This window comes from Staurois parvus, unplaced genomic scaffold (assembly GCF_062004578.1).
Source record: "Staurois parvus isolate SC_StPar_1 unplaced genomic scaffold, SC_StPar_1.0 ptg000858l, whole genome shotgun sequence".
Lineage (NCBI taxonomy): Eukaryota > Metazoa > Chordata > Amphibia > Anura > Ranidae > Staurois > Staurois parvus.
Window position 1 is genome coordinate 680388 of NW_028318654.1, and position 17788 is coordinate 698175.

A 17788-nucleotide genomic window follows, 5' to 3' on the forward strand; every position below is an offset into this window, starting at 1 on the left:
CTGGGAGATCATCAACCTAGTAATAGCATACTGAGCCAACCTACAGCTTCCAGAGTGGGCAAGATGCTATCCTGCATTACGAGTAAATATACCTAAGAGTGTGAGATAAAAGATCTAATTTTAAATAATTTTAGCACCAGTCCATAAAAAGTGTTTTCTAGAACTGGAAAGATTACAGAGAGATTAGTAAAAGCTCTAAGGGGCCTCATCTTTAAGGAACCACTAGTTGGACTGAATTTATTTACTCTTGAAGAATGGCAATGGTAGGTCTGATCATCTTCAAAAAGAACATGGTCCACATGGTGAAACTTAATGGACAGTTGTTTACCTCGAAGAAACCAGAAAAGACACAAAGTCAGCCTTTGTGAATGGGGGGGGGGAGAGTTTTAATCTCTGCATATGGAACAGGGTTCTTTTACAGAAAATAGTTCTAGCTGACACTTTTTTTTTTTTTAAAGTGATGGCAAAGAAAAGACCAAATGGTCCATCGAGTCTTCCCTTTTTTTTAAGTCTTTAAAAAATGGATGGACCTATTTCCAAGTGTATTAATAACACACCATCCAGCTTCTAATAATAATAGGTGATAACATTCTTATTACATAAAGTTATACTATTTTGGGTTTAAAAAGGAATTAGATTTTTTTATTGCTTTTCTTTCCTTGGGCTAAAGGCTAAGAGTGTTATGAGGATAAAAAGAAAAAAAAAACCCTCAGTTTGGATGTGTCTTATTTTAAAAGGCCACTGAGATGCCTGTCGCAGAGTTCTGTGATCATCATCTGCTCATAATCGCTTCCAACTAACAACAATTGCCTCTGCTGGAAATAATGGAAAACTGTTGCCAAGTATATAAGGTAGTTTCCAGGTGGATAAATAATCTGAAAGCACAATTTTTACTTCTACCTCCCGCTGGTGTCATTTTCTGTGTGATTTGTTCTTACACAATGTGAGGAGGACAGGGGATATATGTTCAATCCTGAATCTGATCAAGACTACTAAAGTAAGGCCTGGTTCACACCAATGCAGTTTTGGCTGTTTTGCAGTGCTTTTTCCATGCTTGTTTTTGGTGTTTTTACCGCTTTTTGGGTTTATTTTGTTAACCACTTTAGCTCCAGAGGATTTACCCCCCTTAATGACCAGGCCTCTTTTTGCTACTCGGCGCTGCACTAATTCAACTGATAATTGCGCAGTCATGCAATGCTGCACCCAAACGAAATTTACGTCCTTTTTTCACACAAATAGAGCTTTCTTTCGGTGGTATTTGATCACCTGTGCGCTTTTTATTTTTCACGCTATGAACAAAAAAAGGCCAAAAATTTTGAAGAAAAACAATATTTTTTATTTTCAGCTATAAAAAATATATAGTAAACTCAAAGTTGGTTATAAATTTAGGCCAAAATGTATTCTGCTCCATGTTTTTGGTAAAAAAAATCCCAATAAGTGTATATTGATTGCTTTGTGTGAAAGTTATAGCGTCTACAAACTATGGTATAAATACTGCAATTTACTCCATTTTTTTGCTATACAGCGCTGCGCTAGTTTAACGGACAATTGCGCGGTCATGCAATATGGTACATAAATGAAATTTACATCCTTTTTTCCCCACAAATTGAGCTTTCTTTCGGTGGTATTTGATCACCTGTGCGGTTTTTATTTTTTGCGCTATAAGAAAAAAAGTCTGACAATTTTGAGGAAAAAAAAACAATATTTTGGACTTTTTGCTATAAAACATGTCCAGTAAAAAAAAAAATGCAAAAATCAAATTTAGTCATAATTTTCTGCCAAAATGCATTCTGCGGCATGTCTTTGCTAAAAAAAAACCCCAATACGTGTAAATTAATTGGTTTACGTGAAAGTTATAGTGTTTACAAATTGCGGGAAAAATACTAGGATTTTTAGGTTTTTTTTTATACTAATAATGGCGGCGATCAGCGAATTATGGCGGCGATCAGGGATTTATGGCAGCAACCAGCGACTTATGGCGGGACTGCGGCGGACATTTTGACATTGGGGGGTACTGACTTGGGGTCACTGACATCCCCAAAAACACTAATACAGTGATCAGTGCAAAAAAAAAAAAAACTGACACTGTACTAATGGCAATGGGGAGGAAGGGGTTAACTTTACTTAGCAGGGAAGGGTTATAGGAGTGAGGGGAGTGTTTTACTAGGGGGCGGGGGTGTGTGCTGGGCGGGACAAGGCTGATCGAGAAAGAGAAACTCCTCTTTCTTGATCAGCTCATCCTCGAGCTGAGAAGGAAGTGACAGACGGCACAGCTACTGCAGCTGTGCTCTCTGTCACTGATTGCCGCCGATCGCCGGGACATAGCCGCTAAGGAGCGGCTGTGACCCGGCGACTGACATCTGCGGCGGTGATCCACAGGATAAATAGGGTGGCGGCGCGCCTCGCGCGCGCCCCCTATTTGTTTACAAAACACACGTCTTAAAACGTGGTTTTGCCTGTGAGTGCCGCCCTGCCGCCGTACATGTACAGTGGCTGGGCGGCATGCGGTTAAGATGCAAATTTTTTTGTTGCTGGGCAGAATAAAAATGCAAAATGCAGCAAAAATGCACTACTTGCATTTCAGAAGCTTCTCTATTGAACTCTATTGTAGCAAAATGCTGCTTTTTGCAATGAAAAAAGTCCTTGACCCTTTCCAAAAATGCAGCAGCTCAAAAAAGCATAGATGTGAATATATTGCATAGGAGACCATGTTAATTTGACTGTAGTGCGTTTCTGCAAAAAGCACTTAAAAACGCATTGGTGTAAACCAGGCCTTAGTCTAGGTCTATCTCTCACAGCTGTGCTCAAAAGTTTGCATACCCTTGGAGAATTGGTAATACTATGTGCCATTTTTAAAGAAAATATTATTTTTATGGGATTCATATTCAACTATAGGTCATAATAGAATGGCACAATTATAAAAACAAAACATGGAAACAAGTAAACAAGTGAAATGCCCCCTCTTCAAAAGTCTGCATCCCCTTAGTTTTTAATACTGTGTATTGCCCCCTTTTAGCATTAATGACAGCCTGCTGTCCTTTGTAATAGTTGTTTAGGAGGCCCCGAATTCTTGCAGGTGGTAGAGCTGCCCATTCATCTTTGCAACATGCCTCCAGGTCACGCAAAGTCTTTGGTCATCTTGCATGAATCCCACGTTTGAGATCTCCCCAGAGTGGCTCAATTAAAGTCAAGAGACTGTGAATACCATTCCAGAACCTTCACCTTTTTTTATTTGCTGTAACCGAGGGTCAACTCGGCCTTGCGCTTCAAGTCATTGTCATGCTGGAAAGTCCAAGAGTGTCCAAGTCCAAGAGTGTCCCATGTTCAGCAGAAGAATGCAAAGTATTTTCTGATAACATGCTGCATTCATCTTGTCATCAATTTGCACATGATTCCATGTGCCTTTAGAGCTCACACACCCCCAAAACATCAGTGAGCCACCACCATGCTTCACAGTGGGGATATTATTCTTGTAGCTATGGGCCTTGTTTACCCCTCTCCAAACAGTGCTTATGGTTGTGACCATAAAGCTCTATTTTGGTCTTTTCACTCCAGATTAGTGTGTCAGAAGCTGTGAGGCGTGTCAAGGTGTTGTCAGCAGGGGCGGACTGACCATTTGAAAACTCGGGCACTGCCCGAGGGCCCGGGGTCAGTAGGGGGCCCTATAATATGCCCCTGGTACCTTTTTCATAGGCTTTTTTGAGTTTGGGCAAGGACACAGGGGCCCCATGATCCCCTATTGCCCGGGGGCCCCATGAGTTGTCAGTCCGCCCCTGGTTGTCAGGCATATTGTAACTGGGCTTTTTTGTGGCATTGGCGCAGTAAAAGCTTCTTTAACAATTTAAAAATCCACAGTTCATGGAAATTAACCTCTAATTGGCATTTTAACCTGTGAGTGTCACTTTGTGTGTCTGTACCAAGGCCAAACATTCCAGGGTATGTAAACTTTTGATCAGGGCCATTTGGGTGAGTTCTGCTATCCTTATGATTGAGGACTGGTTCGCACTATAGAAACGCAATCTGGATGTGTTTCTGTATGAGTGTTTTTGATGCATTCTGGTATGTTTTTGATGTGTTCCAGATGCGTTTTTTCTCTTTTTTGGGTCATTTGGGGTCCATTGCATTTTTGATGCGTTTTACCGTGTTCCAGTGCATTTTACTGCATTCCAGTACAGTTCTGTGCAGGATAAATGCAGCATTTTCTACTTTTTTTTCCTGGAAAGTTCCCCATTCTGATGCTCAGTTTGAACTTCAGCAAGTCATCTTCACCACATCTACATGCCTAAATGCATTGAGTTGCTGCCATCTGATTGGCTGATTAGTAATTTGTTTTACCAAGCAATTGAACAGGTGTACCCAACACGGTGGCTGGTGAGTGTGTATATAGGACTGTTGGCAGGCCGAGGTTAGGTACCTTGAGTTGTGAGTAACCAGCCACACACTTCGTAATATGCAGAGTATCTGTTATGAGTCCTTGGTATTGTGCAGCAGAAACACGCAAACAGTCTTTGGCACATTTATATACAGTAGATACTGTATATTCAGTATATGCACAGCAATGTAGAAATGTACAGTACTGCATTCACCAACTGCGTTACCAGGAGACGGCTTTTAAAGTGCTTCTAAAGCATGGATATTTTTAATGTCCCTGTGTTTGAATCCCCCCCTCACCTCTCCCACGAAATGTATCTCAATCCAGTGCAGTGCCCATCTGCAGGGGCTCTCTCCTTTCTCTCTACTCACAGAGGCAGCAGTGGGAGCCATTGGCTCCTGCTTCTGTCAATCAAATCTTGTAAGTTGGGGGCAGGGCTGACCCACGCTGTGTGTCAATAGATACACACAGCCCTGCTCTGGTTTGAGCCTGCACATCTGCCCCCATAGCATGCGGTTTTCTATGAGGGCAGATGGAGAAGAGGAGGAGCTGACAGCGCTGGTGGAGGACCACAGAAGAGGAGGTTCAGGCCATTCTGTGCAAAACTATTACACAAAACAGGTAAGCATAACATGTTTGTTTTTTTAATGAAAAAAAGCAAGGCTTTGTGTACCTGCCTAGAGAACATCTCAAAAGCCCTCTCTAAATGCTTACCAAACATTTACTAAATGCCAAGAAAATGCCATAGATGTTTGAGAAGGGGTTGAATTCCCCACTTGTGAGTACTTAGCCTAAATATTTTATGCTTTCAAGAAAGTCCATAATTTAAAGTTGTTGTAAAGTCTAAAGGTGTTTTTACTGTAAATTATCCATTCCATCCATTTAGCCATCTGCAGTAGCACTGCTCTCTCTCTCCTCCCAGGACTCAGAGGCAACAGCAGGAGCCATTGGCTTCTGCCAATCAAATCATGTGAGGAGGGATCAGGGTAGAGCCAAGTCGTGCTGCATGTGTCAATAGGATCATACAGCCCAGCTCGGGGTTGATCCTGCATGGATACCCCCAAAGCACACAGCTTGCTATGGGGGCACTCAGAAGGGAGGAGGAGCCAAGAATGCAGACAAACAAACCAGAAGAGGGACCAGTGCGCAGAACAGTTAAGTACAATCATGGCCCAAAATATTAGCAACCCTACATTTCTATCAGATACTACACCACTTCACCCAGAAATTTGTTGCAATTACAAATGTTTAGGCATTCTCATGTTTATTTCTTTTGTTTGTGTTGGTATTGCATAAAAAGTGGAGAAACAAAAAGGTAAATCTGACACATTCCATGCTAAACCTCAAAAATGGACTGGACAAAATTATTGGCACCTTCTCAAAACCACTCTACATTTAACATTTGGTAGGACACCCCTTGGAAAATATAACTGAATACAATGGCTTCCTGTAACCATCAACGAGTTGATGAGTTAGGGGGTGCAGTTGGGGGATGGAAAAACCACAGCTGAACCACAAGCTTTTAGGCCCCCACCATCCTTTCAAAGTCCTAAAACCATTTTAATGGTATCAGTTGCACACTTTACTTAAAACAAGGACAAGCAACAGTAAAGATTGGAACTGAGACTGGCAAAGTGTCCTATTCCAAACATAAAAGAAGAAAGAAAAAAACAATAAAGTATTCTTAAAGAGGACCTTCCCCCCTCCCACCTCACTCCTCTATAGGGGAAAAATAATAATCATACTTACCTATATCCTGTGACTTTTTCTTCATATTTAACTATAGTTGTGCTGCCCGTGTGCTGCCTGGGTCTCTCGATTCATCTCTTGCATGCGCCATATGACACCACACGCATCTGTTGGAAAAAAATGCTTTGCAAGAGTTGCAAGACATTGGGGAGAAGTTTTTTTTACTGCAAGCTACAAGATCTCTTAGTTTAGAGCTGAGATTTCCCTAGGGGCAATGGTGACATTGCTTACCCATGAGGCATCTGTGCAGTCAGCACTATGTCACCATTGCCTTCAGGGAAACCAGGAGATGGTTCTTTTTTGGTGCACCTCAAAATGGATAGCATTGCACCATAGTAAACCACACAAAACATGGTAACGTGCAGTAAAAACACATGTTGCTGCAATGAGACTAGGTCCAAGAAGATTGCAAATGATTTGTATATATATGCTGCACTTGTCGACATTGAAATACGCATTTACATTGTAATCATTGCTGAGAGACAGGATTTATAAATATGAAAGCAATTTCCACTTCCTCAGGCTATAGAATTATTCTTATCATGCTAATGACCCAGCCAGGCATTGTATATGAGCAACCATCTGTGTTGTATCTTAGGTTGATAATTACTTGTACAAGTATTTAGAAGTCGAGAACATGAGGAGATGGCCGATTAAAATTACAATGTTCTGTAATGCGAGGAAACTGACGTCAGCAAAAAAATAAGTTTAGGTGAACTTCATCCAATCAAATCATCCATAATCAAATCAGCACCTTTAGCATCTATGGAACCTTTATGTGACCTCTACCAATCAGCGTATTATTATAGTCATGACATCGACTCCTTGTGTCAAATGAGTTTGGTTATATGCAAAAATTGCTACATTAATTTCAAACATTGCATTAGAAAGATTTGCTAGATCACCACTGACTGACCTTTACATAACAATTTGCATTAAGTAGACTTCATTAAGTGTAGTCAAGGGACAGGAGATAAACACTAACAGAAATACATGAAAAAAATTAATGATAATGCAAAGAAGCCTAGGGAAATGTTGAAGGATATTGTTTGCTTTTGATTGACAGCACATGGCAGTGGATAATCACAGTTATGGTTCTGCCCACTGCTGTGTGCTGTCTAGGCAGACCTGTTGGGGAACTAGTCTGCAAGCAGAACCCATCAGCAATGGTCATGCTGGCCAAGGGCACCTTGCATCTTCTGCAACTGGAAAGGAATGGGGTACCATGCACCTGTAGCGCCATCCCCACAGAAGCCGCTGGTTAGGTCAGGTCCTCTGCTCCTTTCTCAACCCTACTCAAGGCCTTAACCTACTGACACCACCAGTTAAACCATATCAACCAATACAGAACAATAACTTCCATGCACTTTAGGGGAAACAAGAATTAGACTTGCAACTCTATGGTAAATAGCAAAGTGTATTGACAAGTTAAGGTTATACAAGATAAAGCAGAGCACAATCAGATACGCAATATACAGGGATTCTTGCAATGATTTTAAATACCAGCATGCACTGTTACCCCAACAGCATAAAATTTTAGCACTCCTAATATGAGCATTGCAAATTAAGGGGTTAAGCCTAGGCCTGGTTACAATGTAAGTTCATATGCAGATCTGCCCCCAGGGATCAAGTAACCTGACTAAAGTCCTTTGAGGTACTTTTTTGCCATCTAAGTTAAGGCCCTTGGAGACGTTGGCATGCGTGAATAGGATATGTCAATGGTTTAAGTAGTTATCCTCCAGCCCATCCTACTGGGTGCAGGACCATATTACGAATCGTTAAAGTGTTACTAAACCCAGGACCCTGCATTCACTAGATCTGGTCTCCCACAGCACATAGAACATGGAAATACAATTATTTTAGTAAATATAAACTGCTAAATACCTTTTCTCATTAGCAGTTAGAGCAGTCTTGTGACTGCTATCATTGTCCAGCAGAGCACTAGTTAAAGCTTGTAGAAAGAGTTTTCTTTCTGTTCTAGGAGGATGCAGAACCTCTGACCTCTACCTGGACAGTGCTGATTGGCCCTTGTGCTGATCACACACTTATCACTCCTCCAAGAAAAGAAAAAAAAAATCTCTAGCAATACACACCATACTGAGCATGTGAAGAGTGTCTTCACATGATATGTCTTATCAGGAGATAAGAAGGGAGCACTGGAAGGAGGGGAGGATCAGAGAAGACAGGATCAAACAACATTTTTACACAATGCAGAGGATTAACCCATTAGGTTCCACAGTGAGTATAACATGTATGCTTTACTGCATATACAGACTGATTTTACTGTTGTGGGTTTAGTAACACATTAGGACACTACAAGTCCCATGAGGCATTGCAAGATTGAAAGTTACAAGCATGACTCCAAAAGGCAGAGGCATGATGGGACTTGTAGTTTAGCAACAGCTGGAGGGCCACCAGTTTGACACCCCTGGTTTACATTATCACTTGAACAGCTGAATTCCATCCAGCTCAGTCCAGCAGGCTGTGCAGGGGATCTGGCAGTTTCCAATGAAGCATCTGCCCTCTGGCTATTTCCAGCAGCGACCCACGAACAGCGCTTCTCACTCCTCCTCCTCCTATCTCGTATCCCTTCTTTTGCTTTTTCCTTTATCCCCCCCTCCGATTTACTCTTCCAGCTATCAGGTACTTTTGGGTCTAGAACAGGGATGTCCAACCTACAGTTCGCAGGATGCATGCGGCCCAAGACTGCTATGAATGCTCCCCAACACAAAATTGTACATTTACTTAAACATGTTGATTTTTCATTTGGAACTTTTTGCCTTTTATAAGTTTTATCTTCCTGAGAAAAATCTCCAACTCTTCACAATCTCACCTTATTCATATCATCAGTTTTCGGCACCTATGTTTGTGAGCAACTATTTCCAAGGATGAAGCACACGAAAGGCAAAATTAGAACCAAAATATCTGATGAGCACCTTGAGAATTGCTACTAAATCCATCGAACCGGATATGGATGATTTCGTTTGTCAAAAACAGTGTCAAATATCGCACTCGTTTTATGTTGTCCTCTTTTACTTTTATAATAAAAAATATTACAAAAAAAATGAAGTTTTATTACTCAGGTACATTATATGTATCAGTGATCGTTAACTTGTGACCTGCCAGACCTTTTCTGTTCATCAGCTATCCTTCTTGTAGTGTATTGTAAAGTTCAGGGGTATAACTCAAAACTCCACTTATCTTCAGCACAAATGAAATATCAAACATGTACATTTCATATAAGGGTTTAACCCCAGGATTAACAGCATCCAGACTCAGATGTTTTGTCAGGTTTTTTCAGCACACAGCCAAGTCTCCTCACCACTCATACTCCACCCCCAGGACTAGGAGCTTCCTCTCTTTTGTGCTGCTTCCTGGAGGCTGCTTAACCCTGTAGAAACTAGAGTACCTGTAGACAGTAGTTGAAGTCCTTTTCTCACCTAAATTTCACTCCAGACCTCCAAAAATTCCGGGTCCCAAATAAGCCACTACTAATGACGAGAAGACTGCGAGTCAGTCCTCTCCTTTTGCTGCTACCTAGGAATTCTTCAACCATCATGGGTGAAACCCCTGAGTACACAAAACATTTAAAGAGTTGCAAATATTGGCACCATATAGCACCCTTCCAGGACCCATCCTTGACGTCCTGTACAGTAATTTATGTTTGGCCCAAGACAATTCCTCTTCTTACAATGTGGTCCAGGGAAGTCAAAAGGTTGGACACCCCTTGTCTAGTAGTTCTTTCACCCAGCAATAATAATGGTTCCTCTTACTGATCTAAACTACATTTCCCAGCGTTCTGTGTTCAAAGTTCAAACTCAATAATAATTCACTATTGCCATTGAAGAAAAGGAGACCTGCATAATTCTGTAACAGTAGTTCTGGTTATACACCAATAATGTGGAGACACTTTGCCATCTTGGTTACTCACATACGGTCCAAGGACCATCTCCAGAAATAAAGGAATGTCTACACATTCAGCCTTTTTAATGTTTTACTGTAGCCCAGTTCTTTCCAAAACACATTGGATGCTTCTTCTTGCTTGCACCCAACATCAGCAACACTGTACAGTCGAAACCCAACTTTATTATGGGGATGCTGAGCAGAACTTCCAGTTTCCTCACTGTAGGTTCCCTGGATGGGTTCTCTGTTTGGGTCTGTACTGGGCCTACTGCGAAGGGAATACTTCACTTGGGCTGTAAAATTACATAATGGAATTCTATAAGCAACCTTTTCCCATCACCCTCTATCTTAAGTTTTTGTCTGTAAGTTTTTCTGTTCCCCATCAGGATACACTTATCACACTAAACAATTTTTGCCGTGCACCTATCTGCTTGAGGGGTGCACTGGCCAGGGAATGAACTCAGTAATGGACACTCCAGTCTCAGTGCCTTCAGGGCTCAACATGTGGACATTTCTTATTTCTTGAGGTGAGCCTTGGTTCAGGAGAATGTGAGTGGCCAAAGATGAAAAAGCTTCTCCATATTACAGGTGTGTGTGCCTTATCTCGTTCCTGTACAGGGGGATGGTGCTTGGCAAGCCTGGTCATTGCTGGCAGTGAATCAGGACCCTGTGACTTCTAGCCTCTCTTGTTTCTCCTCTGTCCTTCTGTGTGTTCCAGTGTATTCCTGTTAATTGGGACTATGCTATCTACTGCTTAGTGAATCCAATGTTCCAGTGTTGCAAGGGACTTTCACTTGCTCTTAATTGCGGCCTGCTTGGGTAAGCCAGGGGACTGCAAGTTGGGATTTTCCTACAAAGTAACATATCCACAGTGGCTAAATGGCTAGCACTTCTGCCTGGCAGTACTAGGGTCATTGGTTCAAATCCCAGCCACATCACCACCTGCCTGGAGTTTGCATGTTCTCCCTGTGGCTGCGTGGGTTTCCTCCAGGTACTCTAGTTTCCTCCCACACTCCAAAGACATGCTGGTAGGTTAATTGGCTCCTGTCTAAATTGGCCCTAGTATAGGAATGTAAGTTGGGGACCTTAGATTGTACAACCCTTGAGGGTTAGGGACTGATATGAATATACAATATACAGTATATGTAAAGTTCTGTGTAAATTGATGGCACTATATAAGTACCTGAAATAAATATCCACCTCTAGAAGCTTTGGCAAAGACCAGGTAGTTCCTCAGATTTGTCCCTTCTCAGGGCTCTCACCAGTACCAATTGCTCTCTGTACCTACTTTTTGGCTTTTGCCATCTTCCATCCAGCTACTAAAACTAAGTCTTGTCAGCCACTCTGCCCCTAGTGGAAGAAGATTCCCAATTTATGACAACCTTCTGTACATTTTATTTAATTTATATTATGCAGTATGTACCAAGAGGGGCTGGAAGACACAAAGGCGTGCAGGAGCATCCAAAACTATCACACTAGCCCCTACCTTTAGCTAAAACATTACTTACGGGTTAAATGACCCTTTAAGAGTCCACCTCAACTTCAGATTTATTCTAGTTTTTCTTTTTTCACCATTTTGTCTTTCATTTTTGACACTTGAACACAGAGGTTTAGAAGCTATGAAAGGAAAAGCAGCTTATAAGATGAAATGAATTGGGAAGAGTAGCTCTGTGCATCAGAATTATTCCATCGTATGATTAAATAAAAATGGACACCATTAAAGATCAAAGTGAGAAGAGATATACAGCATACATGCAGTGGCTTTACTTTTCAGAAGGAGAGAAGGAATCAAAAATACTTTTTAAAAAATTTTATTTTTAGTTTAAACAGGACACTTTATAGGAGACTCAAACACTGAAATCATGCAAACTAAATCATACGTTTGGGGTGAAATCCGCTCCAAAAGCCATTTGTTTGATGATCTGTCAGAAATTCACTTAGCTCCCAAGTCTTGCTGTGGGCTAACAATACACAGCATTTTTGAGTTTTGTCAGTTCTGCCCAGTTGTCTTTTCATCAAACTACTCAACTGCTCCCACTCTCCCATCTCTACAACTTAGGGTCTAGTTGTTCTATAGGCAAGATCTAGTAGGGCTAATTAGACTCCTTGGGATAACATTAGAAGTGTGTATAAGAAAGCTCTGAATTCCTGACATGATATTTTTTGCACTTATCGAACAGATATAACAATTCATCTCCAATGATATACTTAAAGCTAGAGTTTAGGTATGGCAATTTATTGGTCCACCTTGGACCAATGTAAGTATGTACGTGGAAAACCCATGGAACCTGGAATTCTCTGTAGTAGGCACCGCTGCTACAATGATTTACACTAGCTCATGGGTTCCAGTGCCAGCTGCCTGGCTACTTACTGAACACAGGAGGTCACCCACTTGACATGAGCTCCATTTAAAGGACATTTTTCATTTTCTCAATGAATTTAAAGTGTTCTCTGATTGGACAAAGTGGAGATTGTAATGCCACTGTCCTAATCAGAGAATGCTTTGCATTCAGTTGAGAATATGCAAAGTGTTTCCTGAATGGCACCCCACCAAGCCAGCAACCTCCCGAGTTCACAATACAGCAGGGTAGCAGCTCAGAATGGGAATGGGAAGCTAATGGAAATAAGTACTGGTGCCTCTTACAGTGATTTCCAGCCTCCACAGGGATCCCACAGGTATATGGCACATACCTATTTACATTGGCCCAAGTTGGATCAATTTAATCATGTAAAAATTACCTGGAATTCAGCTTTAGTAGACCAAAATAGAACAAGTAAGAGAAATTTATTCTTAGGGAATTCAAACACTTTAATAACAGCAATCATATACTTTACAGGCTTTATTTTAAGAGGAAAATGATAAAAAAAAAATCTGTATTTCTATTCCAAACCTTTTTTTATAACTAATTTTTTTATAAGAAGAGATAAACTCCAAAATATAACTGTTTATTTCTCCCTAGTATAATCTTACTTATAGCCCTTAAAGAATAATTCCAGGCCTATGTAGCACTACCCCTGCAGGGGCCACTTCATAATGCTTGTCTCCAGTGGCTGCCCTGACCTTGTAAGCCTCCCGACACCAGACACTCTGGGTTCAGACATATTTCAGCAATAGAGGATAATAATGCAAGAGACACACTTCTTTAGTAATACCTCTATATTAGGCTTGTTCAAAAGAGTGGACTACAGGAATAATGGGTTTGGGATATACAACCCCAGTTAACATATTAAAGCAAAACACTGGTAAAAGATGAATAATCAATTAGAAAAGTTTAACAGGTTATACAGTCATGAGTAGTAAGCTTCAACCATTTAATTGCAATAACAGCAGCAAGAGAAGATAAGGAGTGCTGACTTATGAGCTCCCTCCCTGCCATCGGCGCCACAACAGGGCATGCAGAGAATTATGTAAACGTTTACTTTGGCATTATTAGATACAGATACCTTAAATTGAATAACAATGGCCTTAGAAGAGGAAAGCTTCCTTTAACTAGAGATTGCAACTCCTGCGATGTTATGGGGGTATACGGTGTCTTCTGCTAGCAATGGTGGGGCCCATAAGAATTAGCGAATCCAGGTAATTTAATGAAGTTAAGCAGATAAGCTGTGCTACTGATCAAAGCAAAGGTCTTCTGGTAACTGAGGTGAAGAGGTGTCTGCATACAGAGTCTCTAGAATGATGACAGAAAGAGGTTGGGTGTCGGCCTGCTCACCAAACCTATGGATAGCACAGCCTCCTAGGAACAGCGTTTTTGCCCAGGCGCTTGGCTGTTTGCAGGGAAGTGCAGTTACCGCCTGATGGCCTGTAAGTGCAGCATGCAGTTATGTCTGTGTGAAGACCAGACAGTGACAGTCCCGATTCAGAGAAGCTGATGCGATCCCGGTGTGGTGATTGGAGTTACCGCTGTGTTGAACTGATGTGCAGAGTCCCACAGCAGTAGGCCAGCAATCTGTCTCTGGAGGAGAAAGGCAGTCCCCGTGTTCAGCTCTAAATCCCACACCAAGAGAGCAGCAGTCCCTTGCTGTAGAATGTATCTGCTTTCCCAGCGTCCTTCTCATTCCCCAGCTCTCTGGTAGTTGTAGTTCAATCAGCACTTAGAAATACAGGATGTATTGGCTATTGGACTACAGGTCCTAAGATCTTCTGCTGTCAGAAAAACCAAATCCACTCTGCAAACAGGAAGTGATGTAGCAGCCCCAGTTCTGGGCACTAGGGGGAAAAGGATTAAACATAGTCTCATGTCCCTGAATGGCATGTTGATATAGCCAGCCCCTGGCTACACATAGTTACAATGGTCCAGCTGGGTCCAATGTAACTATACATATACCATACCTGGCTGATGCCTCTGGAAGCTGGAAATTCCACTACTCCAGTTATGTCCACTCGCTTCTGGGTCCTGTGCCAAGCAGCTAGCCTGATGCATTGTGAACACAGGAGTTGGAAGTTCAGCATGAGCATTTCTCAGAGAATGCTTTGCATTCACTGATTAGATGCAAAGCGTTCTCTGATTGGATGAGGTAAGAGGCATGATGTCACTGCTCCACCTCGACCAAACAGAGCATTCCCTGAATGGCGTCCTTGCCGAGTGGCTGACCTAGTGTTCACAATGCAGGAGGGACAGTACTTGCTGTGGGACATAGAAGAAAGTGGAGAGCACTGAAATAGTAGTGTCTACTTCAGTGATTTCCAGCTTTCAGCTGCATTGGCCAGGTATAGCATATAGTATATGTAGCACCATCCTAGCTAGGTTGCTAACAGTTTGAGGCAAAATTTAGTTTTTGGCTCACCTGTAGCCAGTGGAGCAAAGCTTTATTGCTTTTGGCTGTTCTGGGTTTTGCTGGTACAGTCTCGACTGCTTTCCCCTGAATTCTGGTGAATTTTAGAATTTAGTGGGTGGAATAGGCAGACCCTCACTTACATATTCCTACAGCCTCAGCCAATCCCTGGCAGAGAGAATGACCAGTAGGGGGCTGAGGTGTGTATAAATAGGCTATGGCCTGTGGTACACATAGTTACATTGGCCCAAGCTGAACCAGCTGTATAACATGCTAATGACTGGAGTTATTAAAAAGTGAAAGAAAATGGCAACTTTGCTTGTATTAGTTATGGTGATAATATAATGCTGCCTTTCTCAACCATTTCAACACAGAGGAACCCTTGAAGCTTTCAGGTCTCAGGGAACCCCTGCTAAAAAATTACTATACCTACAACTAATGATACATAAGAGTCATGCTCCTTATATTTGTGGTCTCTGGAAAGAATTACCCCTTACAGATAGCTAAAAAGATCACTGGTGTCAGCTGGAATTTATCTGAAAGACAGAAATTGCTCATTGCTCTAGGACCCCCCCCCAGCAACCTCTGGAGGAACCTTAGAGTTACATGAAACCCTGGTTGAGAAACCCTGATATAATTATTAAAAAAATAATATAAAGTAATATATGTTATATTATGTGTTGTGCCTCCCTGTGGTTAAAGAGTTCTGCAGGGACATTTGCTCGGCTGTTTGCCTTCTAAATGAAAAAGCTGCCTTATTGTGTGTAAATGTGTGAAACAACACAATGCAACAGATCATAATATTGGGACCTGGTTTAAGGCTAGGTTCACATCTATACAGTTTGCGTTTGATCCGTTTTTGCGGTGCGTTTTGCATTTTTGACGCGTTCTTGATGTGTTTTTTTCCAACTTGTTGCTGGGCAGATTAAAATGCAAAACGCATCAAAAACATTTCTGCAGCATCTCCATTGAAGTCTATTGAGCCAAAAACGCAACATTTTGCATTTTAAAAAGTCCCTAACCCTTTCCAAAAAATGCACCTGGTAAAAACACGCAGATGTGACTATGTCCTATAGGAAATCATGTTGAAATGGACTGTAGTGTGTTGCTGCAAATTGCACCGCAAAACGCTTAGGTGTGAATCTAGACTAAAATCTCTCAATTTGGGAGATAATTCATTCATTTGCATACAGGTGCAAAGAATATGTTCATATAAATCAATAGAAAACCATCAGAGACTCAGCCATTCTCCTGACCTACTTCTACATGCCTTCCCTGTGCTATGACGTAGTCCCTGCATTGTTAGTATTTATGACATTTTGAAAATATCTTACCAAAAATTAACACTTTTTAAATTTTTTTTTTACAGGAGATGTCTTCAAGTTCTGTACAGGCATCTGGGAACATCAGTGAGCCAATCACAAAAACATTTCTGGGACCTCTGTGTGCAAGACACATTCTCAGTAATGCCATGATTACAAAAAAAGTGACTTTTAGCTTTTTTTTTTTTAGCAGTTTTTGATATATCGCAGCAGCTGCAATTTGAAATGGAAAGATCATATTAAATAACATTAAACTACAAAACGGCTTGTGCAGCATTTATAACTGATCTATCAAAAGTGTAACTTGCAAGCACAGAACTGCTAAAATGCATTATTTTATACTTAGACAAAGCCACCAACCTGCATGGAACCTTGATGATGTCATTTTTAACATTTTCAGTTTATCTTTCTTTCATTTACATTTTCCCTTTTTAACATTTTGTTTTCTATATGACCCAGCTGATCCAATATCCTCGAACACTCCCACAACAACAGATCACAATGTTAAAAGAAAAGTATGTTTTTTTTTTAATAAAAATCATACTTACCTAGGTGAATGCAGCATCTGTCTGATGCTTAAGGTTGCCACCTCATCCTACGAAACCCGAACATATATTAATGACACAGGTTCCGAGGTTAATTTAATGCAGATAAGGCATTGAGTGAGTTTCATTACCACCTTAATCAGCTACAGAACATGTGTCATTAATAAGTGTCCAGTTTTAAAGGGATGAGGTGGCTACCCTACTGATGCTGCATCTGTCCCCCACCACCTCTAACGCCCCGGTCACATTAAGCCCGATTTTGAAATTATGTGACTTACAGTGAAGTCGCACGATTTCAAAGTCGGGTGAAATGCCGATTTCAGGTGCGATATGCAAGACATCTGACACAGATGTCTGTGCAAATCGCACAAAAAGTAGTACATGCCCTACTTTAGAAATCAGTGCGGCTCTAAGTTGGAACCTCACCGATTTGACCGCTCTAATTGCAGACAATAGGGTGCGACTTGGCATACGATTTGCAAGTCTTATGGCATGCAAATCGCATGCCAAGTTGCACCCGATGTGACCGGGGTGTAAGGGTGAGAACTGAGCGTTCAGACACCGCTGATCTCTCAGTTCTTCCTGCTGCTCTGAGCAGAGAGTGGTGACTCAGCCACCACTGTCTTCTCTGCCCTCCTAGAGTGCTGGGCTGTGGAGGGAGAGGGAGCAGCTGGCTCAGGTCCTCAGTTGCTCGCTGAGAGGCTGGGCCAGGCTCTGGAATGGATCTTCACCATATGGTCACGATCTTTCCCCAGCCTGGACCAGGTGAGTGATGTCAGCCGACAGCAGGCCCTCTGTCAGATGAAAATGGGTCACAGGAGTGCAGAACGAACTGCACTCCTGTGATCCACAACAGAAGTACAGCCAAAAGAGCTTTGCCTGTACTTCCCCTTTAAATAATATGTTTAGGTTTTGTTCACAGAGGTGTTCTTAACTGATAAGTTCACCTTGTGGGAAAAAGTACTAAAGGCACATATTTTTGCAAACATGTACATTTATTAACCTTTCCCTAAGGAGCATGCAAAGCAGTGATCAGTGGATCAGGAGTGCAATGTTAGGTTCCTTCAGACAAGTCCTGTACCTTTTAGCCCGTACCTGCTGTATGGGCTGACTGTTTACAA

General features: G+C 41.6%; 1 protein-coding gene across 1 annotated transcript in view; it reads left to right on the top strand.

Annotated features, from left to right (window-relative positions):
* The window catches only part of GPR83 (G protein-coupled receptor 83), a 122873-nt gene extending 106515 nt beyond the window's left edge, over positions 1-16358 (top strand). The window contains exon 5 of the mRNA XM_089655631.1: positions 16170-16358. The gene's annotated coding sequence lies outside the window, so the exon portion shown is untranslated. The remainder of the gene's footprint in view (positions 1-16169) is intronic.
* Positions 16359-17788: the final 1430 nt, after the last annotated feature.